This window comes from Heterodontus francisci, unplaced genomic scaffold, assembly GCF_036365525.1.
Source record: "Heterodontus francisci isolate sHetFra1 unplaced genomic scaffold, sHetFra1.hap1 HAP1_SCAFFOLD_61, whole genome shotgun sequence".
NCBI lineage: Eukaryota > Metazoa > Chordata > Chondrichthyes > Heterodontiformes > Heterodontidae > Heterodontus > Heterodontus francisci.
Genome location: NW_027141441.1, coordinates 3,490,717 through 3,516,882, shown reverse-complemented (window position 1 = coordinate 3,516,882; position 26,166 = coordinate 3,490,717). Strand labels below are relative to the sequence as shown.

Sequence of the window (26,166 nt, the reverse complement as noted above, 5' to 3'; positions counted from 1 at the left end):
TCAGGGTCTCCATACTGTTTGCCCAGGCCTGTGCCCTAGAGAGGACACTCCAGCTTCTTGGTTAAACATGAGCACAACCCGGGAATAAACAGTTACTGATTATAAGCTCTCATTCAATTGGTGTAGAGTATGAGCGCCAGGGGTTACTTCGGACAGTGGGAGAGCTCTTAGTGTCTCATTGGATAGCTACCATTCACTCCAAGCTGGGCAGCCCCCAGTCAGTTAGGTGCTGTCCTGCCACGACCTGCTTGCTTCAATAGGTGCTTGGAGCTCAGAGAGTCATCTCTGAACAGACGGATTGATAATCTGTGCACCAAGAAAAACAAACTCAACAAAGAAGACACCAGTCCTTCGCATCACAAGCTGGAATGTAAGGACCATGTGTCCTGGCCTTACCGACAACCTTCTGCAGGTTGATGACACACACAAGACAGCTGTGATGGACAAGGAACTCACAAGGCTCAATGTGGACATTGCTGTGCTGCAAGAAACTAGACTCGTTCAAAGTGGATCCCTCAAAGAGAAACACTACACCTTCTTCTGGCAGGGGAAAGCCCAAGAGGCAACTCGTGAGCATGGAGTGGGTTTCACAGTAAAATACACGCCACTTCAGATGAGTGAACCACCCACAGTAGGCTCAGAGAGACTTCTTACTCTTCACTGGTCAACAAGTGTGGGCCCAGTTAATCTCATGTGCATCTATGTCCCGACACTCACCTCCACCCCAGATGTCAAGGATCAATTCTGTGTGACACTTGACACTGCCATCAGTAGAATTCCCAGCACTGAGGGACTGTACCTTCTAGGAGACTTCAACACAAGCTTGGGTACTGACTACACAGCTTTGCCAATGTGCATAGGGCACCAGGGGATTGTCAAGATGAACGAAAATGGACAGAGGTTGCTGGAGCTATGCTGTCACCATGGATTCTGTGTGATGAACAGCTACTTCCAGGTCAAGCTGTGCTACAAGGTGTCCTGGAGACATCCGAAATCATGCCATTGGCACCAGCTAGACCTTATCTTCACCAGACATACCACCCTCAGCAGTGTCCTCATCACTCGCAGCTATCACAGCGCTGACTGTGACACTGACCACTCCCCAGTGTGTAACAAGGTCAGGCTTCATCCAAGGAAGCTTCATCCATCCATGATGAAAGCTCGTCTCCTGATCAACACTTGCTGAACCACTGATCCAGAAAGGACCCAGGAGTTCCTCAACATCCTTGATCAGGCTCTTTCAGACAACAATGCTCAAGGCCTCAGTGCAGTGTCAAAGTGGAATCATCTGCACACCACCATCTATAACTCTGCACTCACTGTGTATAGGAAAAGAGATGGGAGGAATGCTGACTGGTTTGAGGCTTATTGGACTTAAATGGAGTCAGTTACTGTAACTAAGAGGAGAGCCCTCATGAACTACAAACAAGTCCCCAGCAAACAACATCTAAATGCTCTCAGAGCTGCCAGAAACAAGTCTCTGCAGACTGCTCGGCACTGCACCAATCAATACTGGTTAAAACTCTGCTGATGAATCCGGGGATGCTGGAGGGATGTATGAAGGAATTAAGAAAGCAATGGGCCCAGTAGTAACTAAATCAGCACCTTTTGAAGACAAAGAGAGGGGTGATCATCACTGAACCTAACAAGCAGATGGAAAGTTGAGTGGAGCATTACCTTGAACTCTACATAACGGAGAACATTGTCATTGAAGTAGCTCTCAGTGCCATTCCAGACTTCCCTGTCATGGAGGAACTGGACAGTGAGCCCTCCATAGTCGAGCTCAACAAGGGCTCAAAACATGCGTGATGCAAACATTGTCATCTTGTACAAAATTAAGGGGGATCGCAGTGACTGCAGCAATTATCGGAGCCAGCTGCTCAGTTCCACTCACCTGCTCGATCCCTTTCCTCCTGCAAGTTCCTTTGCTTCAGGTATCCATCCAATTTCCTTTTCAAATCATTGATTGTCTCTACTTCCACCACACTCGTGGGTCAGGACATTACCACTCACAGCATAAAAAATTTCCACCTCACCCAAGGAATGGAAATATTTATATCTTCTATATTTAGCTTATTCTCTATCTCGACGAGAATAGAATGGCAGTCAACATGAAAGGGAACCCAAAAATCTTTGAGCAGTATATAAATAATAAGCAGGTAGTAAGCGGTGAAGTGGGCCCCATGAGGGACAAAGAGGGTAATATATACTTAGAGCTGCAGGGCAATGTTAATCTAGTTAATAAGTACCTTGTATCAATGATCACTAAGGAAGTGGAATTTGACAAAATATCAGTAGAAGTGGAGAGTGTAGAGGCAATGGAGAGGGTACAAATTGAGAGAGGGAGGTACTAAAAAGGCTGGTTATGCTTCAGGAAGATAAATTACCTGGTCCGGATGGCTTTCATCCCAGATTGCGAAAGGAAATGTGGATGCAGATAACAGAAAGGCTTTCTATAATCTTCCAATCTTCCCTGAATACGGGGGAGGTGTCAGAGGATTAAACAGTTGCAAATGTGACACCCTTATTCAAGAAAGGGTGTAAGGACAGTCCGGCTAACTACAGGCCAGTTAGATTAACAGCAGTGGTGGGTAAGGTTTCAAAAAGAACAATCAGGGAAAAAATCAACAGTCACTTGTAGAGGTTTGAGTTAATTAAGGAGAGTGAGCATGGATTTATAAATGGGAGTTCATGCTTGACTAATCTAACTGCATTTTTTGATGAACTAACAGAGAAGGTTTATGAAGGGCATGCAGTGGATGTTGTTTATATTGATTTTAAGAAACGACACATAAAAGGGTGATTAACAACATTGATGTTCATGGAATAGGAGGGTCAGTGTCCAATTGGATAGACAATTGGCTTAAGGACAGAAAACAGCAAGTCGTAATAAATTATTCATTCTCAGACTGGAAGGTTGTCGACAGTGCTGTTCCCCAAGGGTCACTGCTGGAACCACTGCTTTTTACTTGCGACAGATAAATGACTTGTATCTTGGAATATAGAGTAGAATCTCAAAATATGCCGATAACACCAAACTTGGAGAAGTGGCAAACAGTGAGGATGAAATGAACCACCTGCAACAAGACAGTGATAGGCTAGCAGAATGGGCAGACAGGTGCAGATGGATTTTAATAGTGACTAGTGTGAGGTGATGCATTTTAGCAGAAGGAATAGGGAGAGGCAATATATACTTAATGGCACAGTTCTAAAAAGTTTGCAGGAATAGAGGGACCTGTTCACTGAACAATGAACAACGTGAACAATTGCTTCTTGTTGTGTGCTCTCAGATTTGTCACCTTCACTGCACTGGAGTGAGGTGACGTCTACTGGCAGGAAGCAAGAACTGCAATCAAGCAGCAGAAATTCCATCGTCTGTCAGGGTGAAAGAAACATTGCAATGTGAGGAAATAGTGAATGGGTTTGATTGGGTTGATGGAGGCATGATTCCACTTGTGGTGGAGTCCAAAGCAAAGGCCAGAAATATAAAATTGTCATTATTAAAAGATATGAGGAATTCATGATAAATGTATTTAGGTAGTGAGTGGGTGGAATCTAGATAAAATAGAAAGTGAGATTGGGTGGACAGAAGCAGTGTGAAAGGATGGCTCAAACAAAAGGTAAACGCCCTGAAAGGTGAACTCTGTTTCTCTCTCCACAGATGCTGCCAGAGTTTCTGAACATTTCCAACACTTTCTGTTTTTATTTCAGAATTTGCAAGATGTTGCTTTGCTCTGAAAAATAAATGGATGGTCGGCTTTGGCTGCCAGTGAAATACCACAGGAGCTAAAAGGAAGTGGCATGTTGATCTAGGGGTATGATTCTTGCTTAGGGTGAGTGATGAATTAATGTGTGAGAGATCCTGGGTTCCAATCCTGGACAAGTCCTTCTTCTTTGGCATTTTTAGTTTAAGGTCATTGATTGGTTTCAGCCTTGCAGAAGGCGGAATTGATTTCCAAATGGAGGCTGCTTGTGGACCAGAGAGCTGGATTCAAAGAGCTTGATTAACTAAATGTACAGATAGCCAAGTGGGAATATAAAGTTGTTGCAGTAATTGTGACCTGACTCCAAAAACAACAGGACTAGGTTCTGGACTGGAATGGAATGGAATTCTTCAGTGTTTCTGCTGTTTGGCTTGCATTGACTCATCGATTTTCTTGTTTTTCACTTTGTCGATGCCTTTGAATAATTGTGGATCCTTCTTCAGATTGTCTTCTTTCACCAGGTAGTTCTGACCTCTGATGATGATGATCGTAATGAGCTTCAACTCACTGATAGTTTTGGAACTGAACAGATTTCCTTTGCTTGAGTCTATAACATGGAACTCAGTCTGACATGTGGACCCATGGGAGGATTTGAATGCCACCCCTGCGTTGGAGAATACAGTTGCATCCATCCAATAAGAGAGCGAGTAGAAGTGACAGTTCAGTCAGTCAAACATTAAACTTTTAATTTCAGGGTGGTGAGTTTGAGTGCCATTTTGTCTTTCCCTTTTTTAAGGCTTCATTAGCAGAGAGTACAAGGAGTGTTTGAAATGAAATTCAGCAAAAGTATGAGAAAGTCTCACTTTGATTCGAGACTCTTATCTCTCTGCAGCATCTCGCTGTGAAAGATTGAACTTCATCTCATTTCATTCCCAGCTCGGGGTCAGTGCGGCTCTGTGGGACTTCTGGCTGTCTCCTACTTCACAATCCATCAGTGCTGAGAAAGCAATGGGGAATATTATTCACGGCTCTGTAACCTGAGGACACCGATTTAAGGTGAATGGCAAAAGAACCAAAGGCAACATGAGGAAAAACTTCTTTTGCACAGCGAGTGGTTAAGATCTGATATGCACTGCTTGAGAGTGTGATGGAGGCTGATTCAACCATGGCTTTCAAAATGGTATAAGATAATTATCTGAAGTGGAAAAATTGCATGTTTTCATGGAATACATGAGTCTGTGGCATGAGCTGAGTTGCTCGTGCATAGAAGCAGCACAAGCACAATGAGCTGAATGGCTTCCTTTTGTTCTGTAACTATTCTATGATCTATGATTCTTTTCAGAGTGAAATCAACACTCACATACAAGAAACTGACAGGTACACTGTAAACTTCGCATTACCAGACAAGAAATTGACAGATACAGTGTGAAACCCACAGTCACGTTGCAGCAGTTGGCAGGTAACGTGTAAAAATCTTTCTTTCATATCCCAACTGCAAGGTGCAAAGGAAATCAGGTACAAACCCAGGCTCACACTTCAAAGACTGAGAGATACAAAGCAAAACACATATTCACCGACAAGTGCAGAGACGAAGACACACTCAGAGGAGGTGCAGATTAAAGACACATGCATGTAACAGAAACTGATAGGGATAGAATCAAATCCTTTCTCACTTCTCAGAAACTGATAGATATAGACAAAAGCTGATGCTCACATACAAGTTGTTGAAAGATATGTGGTGAAACTCACAGAGCAATAGCAGAAACAAACAAGTACTGAATAATACCCACAGTCACGGACAAAAAACTGAAATATACTGAGTTAAACACCACTTTCTCACACCAGAAACTCATGGCTACAAAGTGAAGCTGACTCTATCCTCCCAGGCACTGACAGGTGCAAAAGAAAACACTCCCGACGATTCCAGGACATGAAATGTACGTAATAAAACCTTTCAGCTGAAAGAATAGCATTAATGACAGGTGTGATACCCAGAATGCTCAGCGGCCTAGAATCCGCCCTATCTGTGACAGGAGCGGGGCGCGCAGGCGCGGTAGAGAGCTTTGTCAGCAGCAAGAGCTGCGGGTTCGGAGTTGGAGCGGGATATTCACAAAGTGCGAGAAGACTTTGCGGGCTCACACAGCTGGAGCAGGGCCTCAGGGCCACAATAAGATGGAACAATCCCATCTGTATCCCTGCGGATGGCGGTGGTGAAGCTTTTCCCGGTGAGGCTTCCCGAAACGGCGTCCATAAATGGATAAGAATTGGGGACTGGGCAGGGAGCGTCTCTAAATGAATAAAGTTTGGGTACTGGTCAGGGAGCGTCTGCAAATGGATAAGAATTGGGGACTGGGCAGGGAGCGCCTGCAAATGGAAAAGAATTGGGGGACTGGGCAGGGAGCGTCTCTAAATGAATAAGATTTGGGTACTGGTCAGGAGGCGTCTGTAAATGGATAAGAATTGGGGACTGGGCAGGGAGTGTCTATAATTGAATTAGAGTTGGAGACTGGGCAGGGAGCGTTTCTAAATGAATAAGATTTGGGGACTGGGCAGGGAGCGTCGATAAATGCTTAAGAATTGGGGACTGGTTCGGGAGCGTTTTTTTATTCGTTCGTGGGATGTGGGCGTCACTGGCTCGATCTCAGCTCGAGTAATGTGACCAGTTCTGGGCACCAGGCTTTTGAAAGGACATCAAAGCTTCTGAGACAGTTCAGAGGAGATTTACTAGAATGATACCAGAGATGAGGGGTGTCAGTTCTCTGGACAGGCTGGTGAAGCTGGGATTGTTCTCCTCAGAGTAGAGAAGGTTAAGGGAAGATTTAATAGAGGTGTTCAGAATCATGAAGGATGTTCATAGGGTAGAGAGGGAGAAACCGTTTCCACTGTCCTGGGGGTCAGTAACCAGAGGACACAGATTTAAAATAATTGGCCAAAAATGTCAAGGGGAGGTGAGGAGAGATCTTTTTACCCAGTAACTGATTCGGATTTGGAATGAATTGTCTGACAGGGTGGTGGAAACAGATTCAATTATAACTTTCATAAAGGAATTGGACAAATATTTCAAAGTGAAATTCTCCAGGATTATGGGGAAATAGGCAGGGGGTTGGACTAATTGCATCTTTTTGTCAGAGAGTCAGCAGAGGCACAATGGGGCCGAATGGCCTCTTTCTGTGCTGTATGATTCTATGAACATAAGAACGAGGAGCCGGAGTCGGCAAGTCAGCCACTCGAGCCTGCTCTGCCATTCAATACAATCATGGCTGATCTCATCACGGCAGTTCTTGTTTCTTGCCAGTAGATGTCACTTCACTCCAATACAGTGAAGTTTACAAATCTGAGAGAGACACAACAGGAAAGAATTGTTCACATTATAGTGAATGTGTGGGAATTGGAAATACTAGGAGTGGAGACGAGTTATTACTTGTCTGCTCGATCCCCATAGCCCTGTAAAATTATTTCCTTCAAGTGCCCATTCAAATTCCTTTTGTAATCCTCGATTGTCTCCATTTCCACCGCCCTCATCACCAATCAGTGTAAGAAAGTTCTTGCGCACATTCCCCCTGTACCTCCTGTCCAAAACCTTCAATCTGTGTCCCCTAGTCCTTGTACCAATAGTTAACGGGAACAATGTTTCCTTGCCAACTTATTTAAAACTGTCATGCTCGAAAACACATCTATCAATTCTCCCCTCACTCTCCTTTGATGCAGGTAGAACAACCCTAGCTTTTCCAACCTTACCTTGTAACTAAAATCCTCCATCCCTGGATCCATTCTGGTGAATTTCCTCTGCATCCTCTCAAGGACGCTCACATTCTTTCTTAAGTGTGGTAAGCAAAACTGGAAGCAACACTCCAACTGGGGCCTAACCAGAGCTTTATAATGGTTCAGCATAACTTCCCTGCTTTGTACTCAATGCATCTTTTTTTCAAGCCCAAGATCCCATATGCTTTGCTAACCACTCTCGCAATATGTCTTGCCACCTTCAAAGATTGATGCACATGAACCCCAAGTCCCTCTATTCCAACACACACTTTAGAACTGTGCCATTAAGTAAATATTGCCTCTCCCTATTCCTTATGCCAAAATACATCACCTCACACTTGTCACTATTAAATTCCATCTGCCACCTGTCTGCCCATTCTGCTAGCCTATCATTGTCCTGTTGCAGGCAGTTCATATCATCCTCACTGTTTGCCACTCCTCCAAGTTTGTTGTCATCGGGATATTTTGAGATTTTACTCAATATTCCAAGATCCAAGTCATTTATCTTTAGCAAAAAAAGCAGTGGTTCTAGCACTGACCCTTGGGGAACACCACTGTCGACTATCCTCCAGTCTGACAAAGAATCATTTAATAAGACTCCCTATTTTCTGTCCTTAAACCAATTTTCTATCCAATTGGACACTGACCCTCCTATACCACGAACCTCAATTTTGTAAACCCCACTTTTATGTGGTACCTTGTCAAACGCTTCCTTAAAATCCATATAAACAACATCCACTGCATTCCCTTCAGCAAGCTGCTCTGTTAGCTCATCAAAAAATGCAGTTCGATTAGTCAAGCATGAACTCCCATTTATAAATCCATGCTCACTCTACTTAATTAACTCAAACCTCTCCAAGTGACTGTTGATTTTTTACCCTGATTATTCTTTCTAAAACCTTACCCACCGCTGCTGTTAATCTAACTAGCCTGTAGTTAGCCGGACTGTCCTTACACCCTTTCTTGAATAAGGGCGTCGCATTTGCCACTGTTTACTCCTGGCACCTCCCCCGTATCCAGGGAAGATTGGAAGATTATGGCAAACTCTTCCATTATCTGCATCCGCATTTCCTTTCGCAACCTGGGATGCCAGCCATCCAGACCAGGTGATTTATCTACCCTAAGCACAGCCAGCGTTTTTAGTACCTCCCTCTCTCAATTTGTACCCTCTCCATTGACTCTACTCTCTTCACCTCGACTGATATTTTGTCAAATTCCACTTCCTTAGTGATCACTGATACAAAGTACTCATTAAGTAGATTAACATTGCCCTGCACCTCTAAGCTTATATTATCCTTTTTGTCCCTAATAGGCCCGACTCAACCTCTTACTACCCACTTATCATTTACATGCTGCTCGAAGATTTTTGGGTTTCCTTTCATGTTGACTGCCAGTCTATTCTCATAGAAATAGAGAATAAGCAAATATAGAAGATGTAAGTATTTCCCATCCTTGATGAGGTGGAACTTTCTTTTGTTGTGGGTGGTAATGACTTGGCCCACGAGTGTGGTGGAAGCAAAGACAATCAATGATTTGAAAAGGAAATTGGATGGATACTTGAAGGAAAGAAACTTGCAGGAGGAAAGGGATCGAGCTGGTGAGTGGAACTGACCAGATTGCTCCGGGGAGAGCCAGCATGGACGTGATAGGCCAAACGACCACCTTCTGTGCTGTAAATGACTCTGTGTTGTTTCTCAAATTCAATCCACTGGTGCTTGGTAAATAATTTCAAAGTAAATTGTGCAACCGGAAAATCAAAACCAAGGCAAGGGACGCATAAGGAAGCAAAATTGCTAAAACCCGGGATTGAACCAGGGACTTTTAGATTTTCAGCCTGACGCTCTCCCAACTGAGCTATTTCAGCCCTACATTAGCAGTGGCTTGGTGTCCTTGTTTTGGAAGAAAATACATACATTCAAGTTTTCCAAAAAATTAAAGAACACAACATGTGAGTAATATTCCCCATTGCTTTCTCAGTACTGATGGATTGTGAAGCGGGAGACAGCCAGAAGTGCCACTGAGCCGCACAGACCCCGAGCTGAGAATGAAATGAGATCAAATTCAATCTTTCATAGTGAGATGCTGCTGAGAGGTAAGAGTCCTGAATCAAAGCAAGACTTGCTCATTTCAAACACTCCCTGTGCTCTCTGCTCATGAAGCCTTACAAAAGGGAAAAACAGAATGGCACTCAAACTCACAACCCTGCCATTAAAAGTCTCATATTCGACTGACAGAACTGTCACTTCTACTCGGTCTCTTCTTGGATGGATGCAACTCCAACGCAGGGATGGCATTCAAATCCTCCCATGGGTCCACATGTCAGACTGAGTTCCATGTTGTAGACTCAAGCAAAGGAAATCTGCTCACTTCCAGAACTATCAGCGAGTTGAAGCTGATTACAATCAACATCATCAGAGGTCAGAACTACCTGGTGAAAGAAGACACCCTGAAGAAGGATCCACAATTATTCAAAGGCATCGACAAAGTAAAAAACAAGAAAATCGATGAGTCAATGCAAGCCAAACAACAGAAACACTGAAGAATTCCATTCCATTCCAGTCCAGAACCCAGTCCTGTTGTTTTTGGAGTCAGGTCACAATTACAGCAACAACTTTATATTCCCACTTGGCTATCTGTGCATTTAGTTAATTGCAATTTTGTCGACAAGCTCTTTGAATCCAGTTGTCTGGTCCTCAAGCCAGGTCCGGATGGAAGTCAATTCCACCTTCTGCAAGGCTGAAACCAATAGATAACCTTAATCTAAAAATGCCAGCAGACCAGGGCTCGTCCGGGACTTGAACCCGGAAGTTCTGGCATGTTAATGAACCATACTCTCTAAGCGAGAATCATACCCCTAGACCAACGAGCCACTGACAGGTCAGGTTTTATTAGCTGCTGTGGAATTTCACTGGAACCCCCCAGCCAATCATCCATTTTTTTTTCAGATCAAAGCAACATCCTGCAAATGCTGAAATAAAAACAGAAAGTGCTGGAAATGTTCAGCAGCTCTGGCAGCATCTGTGCTGTAAGAAACACAGTTAACGTTTCAGGGCACTCACCTTTTGTTTCAGCCATCCTTTCAGACTGCTTCTGTCCATCCAATCTCACTTTCTATTCTATCCACATTCTAACCATTCACTCCGTTACTACATTTTTCATGAATTCCTCATTTCTTTTATTAATGACAATTTTGTATTTCTGGCCTTTGCTTCAGACACCACTGCATGTGGAATCATGTCTCCATCTACCCAATCAAACCACTTCGCTGGATCCGCGCATTGCAATGTTTCTTTAACCCTGACAGACTGTGGAGTTTCTGCTGCTTGATTGCAGTTCTTGCTTCCCGCCAGTAGATGTCACCTCACTCCAATACAGTGAAGTTGACAAATCTGAGAGAGACACAACAGGAAATAATTGTTCACATTATAGTGAATGTGTGGGATTCAGAAATACTCGGAGTGGAGACGAGTTATTATTGCACTCTGCTATAACATCTTTTATAATGGACTCCAGCATTTTCCCCACGACTGATGTCAGGCTTCTTTTGGGCCTCCTTATCTCGAGAGACAATGGATACGCGCCTGGAGGTGGTCAGTGGTTTGTGAAGCAGCGCCTGGAGTGGCTATAAAGGCCAATTCTGGAGTGACAGGCTCTTCCACAGGTGCTGCAGAGAAATTTGTTTGTCGGGGCTGTTGCACAGTTGGCTCTCCCCTTGCGCCTCTGTCTTTTTTCCTGCAAACTACTAAGTCTCTTCGACTCGCCACAATTTAGCCCTGTCTTTATGGCTGCCCGCCAGCTCTGGCGAATGCTGGCAACTGACTCCCACGACTTGTGATCAATGTCACACGATTTCATGTCGCGTTTGCAGACGTCTTTATAGCGGAGACATGGACGGCCGGTGGGTCTGATACCAGTGGCGAGCTTGCTGTACAATGTTTCTTTGGGGATCCTGCCATCTTCCATGTGGCTCACATGGCCAAGCCATCTCAAGCGCCGCTGACTCAGTAGTGTGTATAAGCTGGGGGTGTTGGCCGCTTCAAGGAATTCTGTGTTGGAGATATAGTCCTGCCACCTGATGCCAAGTATTCTCAGAAGGCAGCGAAGATGGAATGAATTGAGACGTCGCTCTTGGCTGGCATACGTTGTCCAGGCCTCGCTAACCGGTATATAATTCGCTGTTTTCTTTCTGCCTCTTTTTTTAAATAGTGGAGTTACATTAACTACCGTCCAATCCATTGGAACTGTTCCAGAGTCGATAGAATTTTGAAAAAAGACCAGAAATGCATCTGCTATTTCAAGGGCCACTTCCTTAAGTACTCTGGGATGTAGATTATCAGGCCCTGGGGATTTATCGGCCTTCAATCCCATCAATTTCCCAAACATTCCCTACTAATACTGATTTCATACAGTTCCTCCTTCTCACTAGACCCTATGTTCCCCAACATTTCTGGGAGATAATTTGTATCCTCCTTTGTGAAGACAGATCCAAAGTATGTATTTAATTGGTCTGCCATTTCTTTGTTCCTCATTATAAATTCCCCCGTTTCTGGCTGTAAGGGGCCCACATTTGTCTTCATTAATCTTTTTCTCTACACATATCTATAGAAGCATTTACAGTCAGTTTTTATGTTCTCTGCTAGCTTACTCTCATACTCTATTTCCCCCTTCTTAATCAATCCTTTTGTCCTCCTCTGCTAAATTCCAAACTGCTCACAATCTTCAGGTTTGCTGCTTGTTCTGGCCATTTTATATTTCTCCTCCTTGGATCTAATACTTTCCTTAATTTCTTTTGTAAGCCACAGTTGAGCCACCCTTCCTGGTTTACTTTTGCACAGACAGGAATGAACAATTGTTGTAATTCATCCATGCGCTCTTTAAATGCTAGCCATTGCCTATCCACTGTCAACCCTTTAAGTAACGTTCCCCAATCTATCATAGCCAACTCCCGCCTCATACCTTCATAGTTTCCTTTGTTTAGATTCAGGACCCGAGTCTCGGAATCAACTCTCTCACTCTCCATCTTAATGAAGAATTTTTCATATTATGGGCACACTTCCCCAAGGGACCCCACACAACAAGATTGTTAACTAATCCTTTCTCATTACACAATACCCAGTCCAGGATGGCCTGTTCTCTAGAGGTGTTATACACCTCTATCAATTCTCCACTCAATCTCCTTTGAGAAAGGCAGAATAATCCTAGCTTTTCCAACCTAACCTTGTAACTGAAATCTCCCATCCCTGGATACATTCTGGTAAATCGCCTCTGCATCCTCTCAAGGACCCTCACATTCTTTCTAAAGTCTGCTGTGCAGAACTGGAAGCAACACTCCAATTGGGGCCTAACCAGAGTTTTATAATGGTTCAGCATAACTTCCCTGCTTTTGTACTCAATGCCTCTATTTATAAAGCCCAAGATCCCATATGCTTTGCTAACCACTCTCGCAATATGTTTTGCCACCTTCAAAGATCGGTGCACATGAACCCCAAGTCCCTCTATTCCAGCACACTCTTTAGAACTGTGCCATGAAGTATATATTGCCTCTCCCTATTCCTTATGACAAAATACATCACCTCACACTTGTCACTATTAAATTCCATCTGCCACCTGTCTGCCCATTCTGCTAGCCTATCACTGTCCTGTTGCAGGCAGTTCATATCATCCTCACTGTTTGTCACTCCTCCAAGTTTGGTGTCATCGGCATATTTTGAGATTCTACTCTGTATTCCAAGATCCAAGTCACTTACCTTTAGCAAAAAAAGCAGTGGTTCAAGCACTGACCCTTGGGGAACACCACTGTCGACTATCCTCCGGTCTGACCAAGAACCAATTAATATGACTCGCTGTTTTCAGTCTTTAAAACAATTTACTATCCAAATGGACACTGACCCTCCTAATCCATGAACCCCAATTTTGTTAACCACCCTTTTATGTGCTACTTTATATCATGCTTTCGTAACATCCATATAAACAACATCCACTGCATTCCCTTCATATGCATTCTCAGATAGTTTATCAACAATTGCAGTTAGATTTGTCAAGCATGAACTCCCATTTATAAATCCATGCCCACTCTCCTGAATTAACTCAAACCTCTCCAAAGGACTTGATTTTTTTCCCTGACCTGTTGATCTCGTGCTGATAGCAAGCTCACCGTAGAGCATGTATTTGGCAATGTGACCGTCATCCATTTGGCCCAGTCAACAGAGTCACGGCTGACTCAAGAGGGCAAACATGCTGCGGATCCCTGCACGCTGGTGTTCTTCCGCATTCGGCACTCTGTCCTGCCAGGAGATGCCCAGTATCCATCTGAGGCAGTGGAGGTGGAAGCTGTTCAGCCGCTTTTTTTGGCTTGTATAAGTTGTTGATGCTTCTCTACTATAAAGGAGGGTGCTGAGAACACAAGCCTGGTACACGTGGAGCTTTGTATTTTCGGTCAGTTTGCTGTCGGTTCACACTTGTCTTCTCAACTTTGACATGACAGCTGCAGCATTGGCAATCCTGGTGCTGATTTCAGCATCAAGGGCCAGATTGCTGGTGATTGTTGATGGAAGGTATGTGAAGCTGTTGACAACCTCCAAAGTGAGGTTGTCGATGTTGATGGAAAGTGGAGTCTCTACGTCCTGGCCCGTAACTTTCATCTTCCTGATGCTGATTGTCAGTCCAAATTCTTTGCAGGCCAGGGAGAACCGATTTACAAGCTGCTGTGACTGAACTTCATTATGGGACGTCAGCACAGCATCATCAGCAAATAGCAACTCACAGACTAGGAATTTACCCACTTTGGTCTTGGCGCACAGTCTTGCCAAGTTGAACAGCTTGTCGTCAGCTCTGATGTGCAGGTGAACACCCCCATCTGAGTCATTGAAAGTGTACAATAGCAGCATGGAGAAGAATATGCCAATTATAAATGATGTGATAACTACACAGTTCGAAAATGATGACATGATTGGGCAGAGTCAACATAGATTTATGAAAAGGAAAACAGGTTTGAAAAACGTGTTGAGATTTTTGAGGATGTTACCTATAGAACAGATAAAGGAGAACCAGTGGATGTGTGGTATTTGTATTTTCCTTTGGTAAGGTCCCACACAGGAGGTGAGTAAACAAATTTAGAGCACATAGGCTTGGGGATAATATACTGATATGGATTGAGAATTGGTTAACAGACCGAAAACAGAGAGCAGGAATAACGGGTCCTTCTCAGGATGGCAGGCTGTTACTATTGGGGTACTGCAAGGATCAGTGTTGGAGCCAGAGCTGTTAACAACCTATATAAATGATTTGGATGTGGGAATTAAATGTAATATTTCTAAGTTTGCAGATGACACAAAGCTCGGTGAAGTATGAGTTGTGAGGAGGATGCAGAGAGGCTTCCAGGGGACCTGGAGAGGCTAAGTGAATGGGCAAGAACATGGAATATTTTGTGAATAAGTGTGAAGCTATTCACTTTGGTAGAATAAACAGAAAGACAGAGTATTTCTTAAATGGTGAGAGGTTGGGAAGTGTCGATGTCCAACCAAGGGTGTCCTTGTTCCTGAGACACTAAAAGCTCTTGTGCAGGTGCAGCAATCAATTAGGAAGGCAAATGGTATGCTGTACCCACACGAGGGGTCATGAGTACAGGAGTAAAGATGTCTTGCTGCAATTGTATAGAGCCTTGGTGAATCCGCACTGGAGTATTGTGTACAGTTTAGTCTCCTCATCTTATGAAGGATACACTTGCCATAGAGGGGGTGAAACAGAGGGTCAACAGACTAATCCTTTTTTTGCATTTATTTCATTTCATCTCAGTTTGTTCAGTTTGCTTACCTACTGTTTTTTTTCAGGTTTGTACTTGCTGCTGTTCAATATTCAGTCCGTTAATACCTAATCTGTACTAATGCTTTGTCTTTCAACACACCATTAACATATTGTTTGCCTTTGCTGCATGACCTTTTGGTCAGCTATGTGGCCTTGTCCAATCTACACCTTCTCCTTTGTTATCTCTTGCCCCACCCCCACCTCACTTGCTTATAACCTGTGACTTTTCTAATATATGTCAGTTCCGAAGATGGGTCACTGACCTGAAACGTTAACTCTGCTTCTCTTTTCACAGATGCTGCCAGACCTGCTGAGTGGTTCCAGCATTTCTTGTTTTTATGTCACCAGACTAATCCCTGGGATGGTGGGGTTGTCTTATGAGGAAACTGGGCCTGTATTCCTTAAAGTTTCGAAGAATGAGAGGTGATCTGATTGAAACTGACAAAATTCATACAGGGTGTTACAGTGTGGATGTAGACAGGATGTTTGCCCTGGTTGGTGAGTCTAAAACTAAAGGACATCCTCTCAGAATAAGGAGTAGGCCATTTAAAACTGAGATGGGTGGAATTTCTTCACTCAGACGGTGGTGAATCATTGGAATACTGTGCCCCAGAGGGCTGTGGCAGCTCAATCATGTTGCAGACAGAAATTGATAGAAATCTTGATACTCATGACATCAAGGGATATGGGGATAGCATGGGAAAGGGGCTTTGAGGTAGGTGATCAGCCATGATCGAATTGAATGACAGAGCAGGCTCGACGGGCTGAATAGCTTACTCCTATGTTCCTCTGTTCCTAAGAGAGTTGGCGCCAGCGCGCAGCCCTGCTTTACCCCACTGCTGATCTTGAAAGCGTCTGATGTTGCTGCATTGTAACTGATGGAACTATGCATGTTCTCGTGGAAAGAAGAGATGATGCCCAAGAGGTCAGGAGGGCAGCGTATGTTCCATTGCAGTTTGAAGAGGCCGTCTCTGCTGACAAGATCAAAGGCCTTAGTGAGGTCAATAAAAGTGTGTGAGGCTCTGTGGCGCAATGGATAGCGTGTTGGACTTCTAAATAATGATGAAGACGATATTCAAAGGTTGTGGGTTCAAGTCCCACCAGAGTCAGATTTTGGACCAGAAACAGAGGAGCACAACGGAACAACAAATGAAAAAATGTGCCAAAAGCACAGACTCGGAGACAGAGCGAGAGAGAGAGGAGCAGAGCAGGGGAAAAAAATCGAGGAGTGACGGCACAATGGAGAGTGAGAGCAGGGAAACAGAGAGCCGCTGGGGTGAGGATACAGGATTTGGTTCTTTCTTCGGTGCAGTGGAAGGAGCTGTTTGGTGAGGATCTGGTAAGCTGTGACATCACAGGCAAGCAGGTAGTTGATTGGTTTGGAAGAACCGATCTGCTTGATGCGCATCTGGTAAGTGATTAAGATCCATTTTAGTCCTAACGTTTAAAATAGTAAACAAACTAGTGGTAAGTTTAATAAAATATGCAATAAAATGAATAATTGAATAAAATATTTAAGTAGTTAATTGAAACACGTTAAGGATGACAGGACAGGTGATGTGTCACAACTGCAGCATGTGGGAGTTCCTGGATGCCAGTGTGATCCAGGGCAAACACGTCTGCAGTAAGTGTTTGCGGCTCAAAGAGGGAGAAAAAAGGAATGTAGTGGTAGTAGGGGACAGTATAGTAAGGTGGATTGACTCTGTTCTCTGCAGCAAAAGCAAGAGTCCAGACGGCTGTGTTGCTTGCCGGTGCCAGGATTCAGGACATCTGCTCAGGGCTGGAGCGAAACATACAATGGGAGGGGGAGGATCCAGTCGTCGTGGTCCATGTCGGTACCAACGACATAGGCAGGACAAGGATAGAGGTTCTGCAAAGTCAGTATGAGGAACTCGGCAAAAAATTAAGAAGCAGAACCTCAAAGTTAATCATCTCTGGATTATTACCTGAGCCATGTGCAAATTGGCATAGGACAAATAAGATTAGAGAAAGTAATGTGCGGCTGAAAGACTGGTGTGGTAGTAGTGGGTTCTGGTTCGTGGGGCATTGGCACCAGTACTGGGGAAAGAGGTGGCTGTACCGTTGGGACGGTCTACACCTGAACCGTGCTGGTGCCGGTGTTCTAGCGATCCACATAACGAGGGAAGTAGAGACGGTTTTAAACTGAATAGTGGGGGCAAGGGATCAAATTTCGGAAGATATGGTGAATCAAGGAGGAGAGACAAGGCAAGAGAGAAAGGCATAAATATGGGAAATGATAAACAGACTGTGACAGGAAGGGACAGAATGTACAAATCTAAGAGTAAATCGACAGATAAGGCTAGAGGTGACAAAAATAATAAAAGGACAAAACTAAATGCTCTGTGTCTGAATGCATGGAGCATTTGAAACAAAACAGATGAACTGGGAGCACAAATAGAATAAATAAGTACGATCTGATAGTCATTACAGAGACATGGCTGCAGGGCGACATAGATTGGGATGTGAATATTGGAGGTGACATGGCGTTTCGGAAGGACAGGAAGCTAGGAAAAGGTGGCGGGGTAGCTCTGTTAATTAATGATGGTATTAGCGTAATAGAGAGGGATGACCTGATTTCTGGAGATCAGGATGCAGAAGCAGTTTGGGTACAAATGAGAAATCATAAAGGCAAGAAGTCACTTGTGGGAGTGGTGTACAGGCCACCTAACATTAACCACACTGTCGGATGGGATATAAAGGAAGAAATAATGGCAGCTTGTCAGAAAGGCACTGTGATAATTATGGGGGATTTTAATCTACATATAGATTGGAAAATTCAGATGGGCAGAGGTAGCCTAGATGAGGAGTACATAGAATGTTTTGGGGATAATTTCTTGGAACAATACATTCTGGAGCCAACCAGAGAGCAGGCTATACTAGACCTGGCATTGTGCAACGAGATAGGATTAATTAATGACCTCATAGTTAAGGTGCCCCTAGGTAGTAGCGATTATAATATGATTGAATTTTACATTCAGTTTGAGGGAGAGGAGAGTGGGTCCCAGACTAGTATTTTAAATGTAAATAAGGGCAATTATAAGGTCATGAAAGCAGAGCTAGCTAAAGTGAACTGGCAAATTAGGTTAAGGGATAAGTCAATAGAGATGCAGTGGCAGACATTTAAGGGGATATTTCAGAATACACAGAATAGATACATTTCAACGAGAAAGAAAAGTTCCAAAGGTGGGACTCACCATCCATGGTTCACGAAAACAGTTAAAGATACTATCAAACTTAAAGAAAAAGCCTATAATTGTGCAAAGGTGGGAGGCAGGACAGAAGATTGGACAGAATATAAAAAACAGCAAAGAATGACTAAAAGATTGATAAGGAAGGTAAAATTAGAGTATGAGAGAAAGCTCGCAAGGAATTTCAAGACAACTAGCAAGAGTTTCGATAGATATTTTAAAAAGAAAAGAGTTAACAAAGCGACTGTTGGTCCTATAGAAAGTGTGTCTGGGGAATTAATAATGGATAATTAAGAGATGGCAGATGAATTGAACAGATACTTTGCATCGGTCTTCACTATTGAGTATACAAATAACATCCCAGTATTAGCCGTATATCAGCAAATTGAAGGGATGGAGGAACTCAAGAAAATTACAATCACCAGGGAAGTGGTACTAAACAAATTGTTGGAGCTGCGGGTTGACAAGTCGCCAGGTCCTGAATTGGCTAGTGAGATAGTTGATGCGCTGGTTTTAATATTCCAAAATTCCCTAGATTCGAGAAGGTTCCGTTAGATTGGAAAAGAGTGAATGTAACTCATTTATTCAAAAAGGGAGGGAGACAGAAAGCAGGAAACGACAGGCCAGTTAGCTTAAAATTTGTCTTAGGGAAAATGTTTGGAGCTATTACAGAGGATGTTATAGCAGGGCATTTAGAAAAAATTAAGGTAATCAGGCAGAGTCAACATGGTTTTTTGAAAGGGAAATCATGTTTAACCAATTTATTGGAGTTCTTTGAGGGAGTTACATGTGCTGTGGATAAAGGGGAACCAGTGGATGTATTGTATTTCGATTTACAGAAGGATAAGGTGCCATATCAAAGGTTATTGCAGAAAATAAAAGCTCATGGTGTCGGGGGTAACATATTGGCATGGATAGAAGATTGGCAAGCTGACAGGAAACAGAGAGTCAGCATAAATGGGTCATTTTCTGGTTGGCAAGAAGTAACGAGTGGTGTGCCACAGGGATCTGTGCTGGGGCCTCAACTTTTTACAATTTATATAAATGACTTAGATGAAGGGACCGAAGGTATTGTTGCTAAATTTGCTGATCACAAAGATAGGTAGGAAAGTAGGTCGTGAAGAGGACATAAGGGGGCTACAAAGGGATATAGATAAGTTAAGTGATTGGGCAAAGACCTGGCAAATGGAGTATAATGTGGGAAAGTCGGAAATTGTCCACTATGGCAGGAAGAATAAAAAAGCATATTATCTAAATGGTGAGAGATTGCAGAGCTCTGAGATGCAGAGGGATCTGGGTGTCCGAGGGCATGAATTGCAAAAGGTTAGTATGCAGGTCCAGCACGTAATTAGGAAAGCTAATAGAATGTTATCATTTATCACCATGGGAATTGAATACAATAGTAGGGAGGTTATGCTTCAGCTATACAGGACATTGGTGAGACCTCTTCTGCAGTACTGAGTACTGTACTGGTCTCCTTATTTGCGGAAGGATGTAAATGCATTGGAGGTAGTACAGAGAAAGTTTACGAGACTAATACATGGAATGGGTGGACTGTCTTACGAGGAAAGATTGGACAAGCTAGGCTTGTCTCCGCCAGAGTTTAGAAGATAAAGAGGCGACATTGTTTGTTATTTAATTTATTAATTAACAAATTAGCCATCCTCCAGTCTTCCGGTACCTCACCCGTGGCTAACGATGATACAAAAATCTCTGCCAGCGCCCCAGAAATCTCCTCCCTTGCTTCCCATAGCATCCTTGGATACATCTGATCAGGCCCTGGGGATTTATCCACCTTAATGCGCTTCAAAACCTCCAACACCTCCTCCTTTGTAATGTTGATATGCTGCAGGATATCGCTGTTCCCTCCCTTGAAGTCACTCGCTTCCATGACCTTCTCCACGGTAAATACAGACGAGAAATATTCATTTAAGACCTCGCCCATTTCGCGTGGCTTCACACATAGATTGCCACACTGATCCTTAAGGGGACCTACTCTCTCCCGAGCTACCCTTTTACTCTTAATACACTTATAGAATCTTTTAGGATTCTCCTTTATCTTATCTGCCAGGGAAATCTCATGGCCCCTTTTCGCCCTCCTAATTTCCTTCTTAAGTATACTCCTATATCCCCTATACTTCTCGAGGGACTCGCACGATCCCAGCTGCCTGTATCTGACGTATGCCTCCTTCTTTGTCCTAACCAGACCCTCAATATCCCTTGTCAACCAAGGTTCCCTAAACTTGCCAGCCTTGCCCTTCCATCGAACAGGAACATGCTGGCCCTGAACTCTTCCTATTTCACTTTTAAAAGCCTCCCACTTGCCAGACGTCCCTTTACCTGTAAACAGCCTCTCCCATTCAACTTTTGAGATTTCCTGTCTGATGCCATGGAAATTAGCCTTCCCCCAATTTAGGACTTCAACCTGAGGACCAGTCCTATTCTTTTTCATAACTATCTTGAAGCTAATAGAGTTATGGTCACTGGTCCCAAAGTGCTACCCAACTGCCATATCAACCACCTGCCCATCCTCATTTCCTAAGAGGAGATCGAGTGTAGCCCCTTCTCTAGTCGGGCCATCCACGTACTGCTTCAGAAAACTATCCTGGATTCACTTAACAAATTCTTCCTCATCTGATCCCTTAGCACTAAGGCAGTCCCAGTCAATATTAGGGAAGTTAAAATCACATACTATTACAACCCTAGAATTCCTATACCTATCTGTGATTTCCCTACATATATGCTCCTCTACTTCCCCCTGACTATTGGGGGGCCTATAGTATAATCCCATCAAAGGGATCACCCTTTTATTATTTCTAAGTTCTACCAGTATGGCCTCACTGGACATTCACCCCGGGATATCCTCTCTAAGTACTGCCGTGATGTCCTCTCTAATCAATAGTGCAACTCCCCCTCCTCTCTTACCTCCACCTCTGTCACGCCGGAAGGATCGGTACCGCGGAACATTGAGCTGCCAGTCCTGCCCATCCCTCAACCACGTTTCCGTAATAGCTACAATACCACAATCCCATGTACCGATCCATGCTCTGAGTTCATCTGCCTTACCTGTAAGGATACTTGCATTAATGTAAATGCAGTTTAGCCCACCAGACCTTCCACGCTCCCTGTCCTGCCCCTGCCTGTCCTGCCTACTGGACTTGCTTGCTTTAACCTCTCCATTTGCCTCAACTATCTCATCGGAGAGACTACTACTTTGGGTCCCACCCCCGCTGCAAGACTAGTTTAAACCCTCCAGTGTATTACTATAAAATCTCCCTACAAGGATATTGGTCCCCTTCCAGTTCAGATGCAACCCGTCCCTCTTGTACAGGTCACCTCTGCACCAGAAGAGATCCCAATGATCCAAGTACCTGAAGCCCTCCCGCCTTCGCCAGTCTTCAGCAACGCATTCATTTTCCTAATCCTCCTATTCCTACCCGCACTAGCACGTGTCACAGGGAGTAATCCTGAGATTACAACCCTAGAGGTCCTGCTCTTTAACCTTCTGCCTAACTCCCTATATTCACTTTGCAGAACCTCATCTCTCTTCCTGCCTATGTCGTTCGTACCAATATGGACCACGATCTCTGGCTGCACACCCTCCCCTTTCAGAATTTCCGGCAGCTGCTCCGAAACATCCTTGACCCTAGTAATAGGGAGGCAACATACCATCCTGGAGTCTCGTTTGCGGCCACAGAAACGCCTATCTGCACCCCTTATGATAGAATCCCCTATCACAATAGCTCTTCCACCCCTTTTCCTCCACTGCTGTGCGGCAGAACCCTTTGTGGTGCCACGGACCGCGCTGTTGCTCTTTTCCCCTGGGAGGTCATCCCCCCAACAGTAACCAAAGTGGTGTATCTGTTTGAGAGGGGGATGGCCACAGGGGACTCCTGCACTACCTGCCTGCTCCAAATATTCCATCTGGTGGTCACCCATCACTTTTCTGCCTGTGCATCCATTACCTGCGGTGCGACCACCTCACTAAACATGCTATCCATGACGTCCTCAGCTTCGCGGACGCTCCACAGTGAAACCACCCGCAGGTCCAGCTCCATAATGCAAGTAGCCAGTAGCTGCAGCTGGATACACTTCCTGCACACATGGTCGTCATGGAGACTGGGAGTGTTCCTGAATCCCCACATAGCGCAGGACGAGCATATCACGGGACTGAGTTCTCCTGCCATGACTTACCCTTAGATTAATTAGTTACTCCCTTAATTAAAAAATGCTAATGACACTCGGGGCCTTGTTCTACCCACTACAATCTAAAGTCCTTCATAAGTTACACTGAATAAAAAAAACACTTTAGTAGTACTCATCTTATCAGCAGAGGTTTTTTTTTCACCTAAAAAACTTTGCCCTTTTCTTTATGTTATTTAAATACACTAACAGCAGTGACTCACCAACCAATCACCTTGCAGCTCTCCTCTGACGTCACAGTTGGCTTCTTTTTTTTCAAAACTCCAGCACAGGGCGGCACAGTGGCGCAGTGGTTAGCACCGCAGCCTCACAGCTCCAGGGACCCGGGTTCGATTCCGGGTACTGCCTGTGTGGAGTTTGCAAGTTCTCCCTGTGTCTGCGTGGGTTTTCTCCGGGTGCTCCGGTTTCCTCCCACAAGCCAAAAGACTTGCAGGTTGATAGGTAAATTGGCCATTATAAATTGTCACTAGTATAGGTAGGTGGTAGGGAAATATAGGGACAGGTGGGGATGTTTGGTAGGAATATGGGATTAGTGTAGGATTAGTATAAATGGGTGGTTGATGTTCGGCACAGACTCGGTGGGCCGAAGGGCCTGTTTCAGTGCTGTATCTCTAATCTAATCTAATCTAATCACACTGGTAGAGCTCCATTCCACTCCTGGAAGGTAAGAGACTGGGCCTCGATCCTCGGATTGGATTTATAGGCTCCGCTCTCGGCGTTCTCCTCATATCGGTCCATCTTGGTCTGCTCCGCTCCGCTCCTCTCCGCTCCCGGAAGGTAATTCACCAGCTTTTGCAGAAAAGTAGGTCTTAAGCTGTTGCAGTACCTGTTAGAAAGATAGTCTAAGCTATTCTGAAGTCATCTTCCAAAGTCATCTACATGGAAGCAGGATTTTAAAGGATAAGATGTAGTTTCTAAAAGTCACTTCAATCTTGCTCAAGAGTCTTCACAAAGAAGCCAAGTAAATCTTGATAAAAAGTCATATATATTTAGAGATCTTTTAAAAACCCTTCAATCTTGTTAATAAAAAGTCAGATGTAAATTTAAGAACTCTGATCAGGCCATGCTAAAAACTTACAGACAATTAAGAAATAAAATACAACATTTAAAATGTCTGAACTCCCTCTGAAAGTTGACCCCTGCTGCTGCCGGTGTCTTCCTGGAATAGTGGAGCTGTTGTGTCAACAGAAAAGTCCTTCCCGAGCGGCCCAGAGCCTGTTGGTACCGGCTTTAATCCAACCCAGGTAAAAATCAGGGTACATTGTGGGCAATGAGCCCAAATTGCTGAACTACAGGTCCCTGTCACTTTAAAGAGTGGGCTGGTGCGATTATGATCAGAGGCTCCTTCTAAGCACATTTCTCACCACCACAACTTCCAGATGCTGGTGTTAGTGTGTGCATGTACCGGCAGTTGCAGTGCTGTTCAGACCCTCAACAGCAGTGAAAGTCTCAGAGTTCACCGCTGTTGGGGCTGTAAAATCCAGGCCAATATCTCACAGTCCTGTTAGATTTGCTCTCCCTCTGTACAAAATCAAACTCCACACATTGTCTTTCACTCACTCCTGTTTCCAGCCCTGACGGTGCAGAAATCCCCTCTCAACGGTACACAATCCAGTTGATTTCTGATCAAATACCTCCTTCCTCATTCAATAGAGGAAACAGAGACATGAACAGGAGTCAGGTGCAAGAAAGTTTCACCAACAGAGCAAAGAAAGGCACCAACAAAAGTTACACCTACTTTCCAAATCATTTCACTGGAATATTCTTTCACTTGTTTTGTCGGATGACTGCAATAAATCTGAAAATGAGCACCATGAGGTTTGTGTTCACTAGTCACTTGTTCTCCTGTGTTTGTCTGTCAGGTTTGTAATTCAGTTTGTATTGGATATTGAAGAGAATCTCTTTTCAAGATGATTGCACATCGTACTGTGTTTAAAGCAACCAACTTGGAAAATGGCAGAAAATGAATGTTTCAATCCCTGTGTGACCAGATTCTTCCAATGCTTTTCAACAGCTAGATTGATGATGCTTGCAATCTGTATCCTGTGGAGAATGGGAGAGGAGAATAAAAACATGGTGCGTGAACAGGACTGACTGTGTAAAATGGGAGCACAGAAATACTGCCACCTCATTGAAAGTTAATGAGATTTATTCCAAGTCAGACACCTGTCCACAATGAACAAGTGAATAAATTAATGGTCCACCTTCAATCTAAATGGGACTGAGGTTCCAACAGAGAAGTTTTCTGGAAAATACCTGCTGCAGTTTTAAAATTGATGAACTGGAATATCTTATACTAACTTTCAAATAACTGTAGTGATTGTATAGTTCTCATAGTGGAGAGAAGGAGTTGTTTATAAATATAAGCAGAAAGACACATTTGTGGATTGGTGAATGAGCTTTATCTTTCTGAAATGTATTTGTCCATTGGTTGCAGGTCACTGGAAATTCTTTTTTACATTTCAATTGTAGCAGCAGCAGTTAGCAGCAAAATGTCTGATTAATCAGAGTAGTGGGTCTGGGAAACACTTAAACAGCCGAGACCCTGGAAAACAGAACTCCAAGTAATAGTTTAAATAAGGCACTGAACTGACAGAGCGGGAAAGGCCTGCTCAGGTCAGGAAAAAAAAACCCGACCCGAACCTGACAGAACCACATTGGACTCGAGCCCGACCCGGCCCGAGTATCTTCATTTATTCCCACGCTCAAACCGACCCGAGCCTTACCCGACCACCGGAATGTTCACTTTACCTACCTCCCGATTCCGAATCTACAGGAAGCTGCAGCATGAGCGCAATGACATCATTGAGATGCTCACTTGCTCACTGAGCAGACTCAGAGTTTCCCTCCTTGATGTCCCGGACTCCCAGCTCAGGTTGGCTTTTCAACTTTTGACACTTACTAAACTCAACTTCCCAGCAGAGCAAAATGTAATACTTCCTGTGTGTTTCCGACCCGGACACAGCCCGAACTGGACCCAGCCCGACCCGAACCTGGCCCGACCTGACCTGAGCCCGAAAGCCAGACCCGGAAGAGCGACCCGACATGACCCGGACCCGACACAGGTCGCGGGTCTCGGGTTCAGGTCGGGTAGCAGGCCTTCACAGAGTGGAGGTCAGATGATGATTGAATTAATTTCAATCACTGAATCTAAACAAGAAGTAAATCTGTCAGGAATGAAACACTTTATTTTATTTGTGAGCTAGTGGTATAATGGTAGCGCGTCTGACTGCAGATCAGAAGATTGTGTGTTCAGATCACGTCAGGCTCAGTTATGTTTTACAGCAGCTCAAGTTCCTGGATTTTATATCAGAAGAGCGTTCGATCGATTGGAATGTTCTGTGAATGGTTGAATTTCAAGATAAACTTCAATAGATTAAAGTCCTGATTTCTGGTTCCATTTCCATGCTCAGTTCTTATTTCACACTGTTTTATATCAGAACAATGTTTCAGGGATGTGATGTGTCCACTGTTTGTACAATCGC

The 26,166-nt window shown here is 44.0% G+C and overlaps 1 non-coding gene across 1 annotated transcript; it reads left to right on the top strand.

The window, feature by feature from the left end:
• The first annotated feature begins 16,287 nt into the window (after nt 1-16,287).
• On the top strand, nt 16,288-16,378 carry trnar-ucu (transfer RNA arginine (anticodon UCU)). Its single transcript is given in 2 exon segments — nt 16,288-16,324; nt 16,343-16,378. It is a non-coding gene; the product is annotated as a tRNA-Arg (tRNA).
• The last annotated feature ends 9,788 nt before the right edge of the window (nt 16,379-26,166 follow it).